We start from the raw sequence: 2,500 nt of genomic DNA, 5'->3' as shown, positions 1-2,500 counted from the left end.
GCCTTAACCTAACCCACGTTGTGCCTTAACCTAACCCACGTTGTGCCTTAACCTAACCCACGTTGTCCCCTAAAGTAACCCACGTTGTCCCCTAACGTAACCCACGTTGTCCCCTAACGTAACCCATGTTGTCGCCTAAACCTGCTCTGTAATTGTTATACGACTCGTTCAATTAGTGTAGTGTTGCCCACCCGCAACCCTCGCAATATAGTTCGCTACTCGCACTGCCCGCTCCCCTGTGTATCGCTTCATGTTAAACACCTTGCAAGTCTTGCTGACTTTCCACATGCTCCTGCTGTACACTGTAATGTGGATGGCAGCAGGACGTACATGCCGCCCCTCCCCACGTCCCCACCTTGCCCCCCTGCCTTCGCAAGCTGGTTGGTGAGAAGTTTGCATGTTCAATGCCCTTCGCATGCGACGTACTCAGGCTACGTTGTGGTGCGGCCTGTGTCAACCGTCCGCTAATGTCGTACGCGTAAACCACAATCTGTACTGCACATTCGTCCTTATGTACCGAATGATACATCGTGGCACATGTGTGACCGTACAACGACTGCGCCCAAAAACGGCGGACCATACAGTGCAAATATTGTGCACGCAGCTACGTGTCGTCTCCCTATGAGAGCTGGATTGCAGTGTGGTACGCCATAGAGACGTGTGGGAGGAACGGACGCCGTGGATGGCGATCAGCATGAGCTGTCTGTTGATGTATTCGGACCTAGTCGTCTCTCCTCACACACCGTGATGGCATGGTGCACCGCGTTCCATATCTGCGACATGCTACAGAGGCCGGTTGACAGTCGTTCGAGCAATGGACATCGCATACGTACGGGGGCCACCTTCCACGTATTGTCTAGGCGTGCACATTTTGTTGCGTGTATGTGGGCAGACGTAGTGTGGCGTGACACCTGACACAGGCATGCAATAATCGTTGAAGTTGCAAATGGCGATGGACGCCTGCGTTTTCTGGTGAAGTTACGCAAATGAACAAATGGTAACCTGTTGTGGTGCGGTTGTTCTCGCTAGGGGTGAATCGGTGATGGCGACGATAGGTTGAGGTACGAACCGGTTGTTCCAGCGATACCCACCATGCCGACGAAACTGAACGGCATCTGGGTGTGAAGCGATACGCGGCGGTGGCTGGGTGGGACCGTCCCCGGCCGGTGAGGGGGCGCCTCCCGGCGTGCTGGCCGCGCGGTGCGTGGGCGCACGCGCTACAGCCGGCTGGTGGGGGCGGCCAGTGGCAGGCGCGCCGGCCGACGGACGCGGCAGGCGTCGCAGCTGCGCGCCGGCGCACCCTGCGCGCGGCGCCGTGCGGCCAAAGTAGGTCCTCGCGGGCCCGGTGCGAAGCGCGGTGGACATCTTCAGTGTGCTGGTCCGATTGAGGACTGTGTGCGTTGAGGATGCGCCGCCGCCCGGCGCTCGGCGCCGCGACGCCGTCTGCTGCTCGGTCGCCCCAGCGGTTCTCGCTGGTGGTTTGTATCGCAGCTGTGCGGATGTGTTGGCGCGTGCGCTGTGCTGGGAGAGTTCGCTTCGGCACCCAAGTGGGGCTTTTGTCCTTCTGTGGCGCTGGCGTTGGAGCTGCCGGTCACCGTAGGTGGCGCGTGTTGTCTCCCGCCGGCAATGCCACGACAGCACGCTCCCGGGCCTCTGTCGGCAGCGGCAAGCTCAGTTGGGAGCACGGGTGGTCGCACCGAAAGCGTCTACTCGCCTAACTCCGGGCGATTGCGCCTCTCTCGAACCCGACCAAGTACTTGGGACGGCGCTGCGCGCCGCCGGGACCTGAGAGGGTTTCGAGGTGTATTGTGCAGGGGAGCTCAGCCTCCTCCTGTTTGCAGAATGATTGAGCGGACGCTTGCGTGTTCGCGCGGGCCCCCGGGACACACTCCCGGGCGGCCGGCTGCTCAGCTCTAGTTGACGCAGCTCCCTGGTTGATCCTGCCAGTAGTCATATGCTTGTCTCAAAGATTAAGCCATGCATGTCTCAGTACAAGCCGCATTAAGGTGAAACCGCGAATGGCTCATTAAATCAGTTATGGTTCCTTAGATCGTACCCACGTTACTTGGATAACTGTGGTAATTCTAGAGCTAATACATGCAAACAGAGTCCCGACCAGAGATGGAAGGGACGCTTTTATTAGATCAAAACCAATCGGTCGGCTCGTCCGGTCCGTTTGCCTTGGTGACTCTGAATAACTTTGGGCTGATCGCACGGTCCTCGTACCGGCGACGCATCTTTCAAATGTCTGCCTTATCAACTGTCGATGGTAGGTTCTGCGCCTACCATGGTTGTAACGGGTAACGGGGAATCAGGGTTCGATTCCGGAGAGGGAGCCTGAGAAACGGCTACCACATCCAAGGAAGGCAGCAGGCGCGCAAATTACCCACTCCCGGCACGGGGAGGTAGTGACGAAAAATAACGATACGGGACTCATCCGAGGCCCCGTAATCGGAATGAGTACACTTTAAATCCTTTAACGAGTATCTATTGGAGGGCA

At 57.9% G+C, this 2,500-nt stretch overlaps 1 non-coding gene across 1 annotated transcript in view; it reads left to right on the top strand.

Moving 5' to 3' along the window:
• Positions 1-1,927: 1,927 nt before the first annotated feature.
• Positions 1,928-2,500, top strand: part of LOC124774856 — a 1,909-nt gene continuing 1,336 nt past the window's right edge. The window contains exon 1 of the ribosomal RNA XR_007015557.1: positions 1,928-2,500. This exon is cut by the window's right edge and continues 1,336 nt beyond it. This is a non-coding gene — a ribosomal RNA (small subunit ribosomal RNA).

The sequence above is a fragment of the Schistocerca piceifrons genome, unplaced genomic scaffold (assembly GCF_021461385.2).
Source record: "Schistocerca piceifrons isolate TAMUIC-IGC-003096 unplaced genomic scaffold, iqSchPice1.1 HiC_scaffold_993, whole genome shotgun sequence".
NCBI lineage: Eukaryota > Metazoa > Arthropoda > Insecta > Orthoptera > Acrididae > Schistocerca > Schistocerca piceifrons.
Note: the sequence above shows the minus strand (reverse complement) of the source record. Positions and strands in the feature narration are given on the sequence as shown.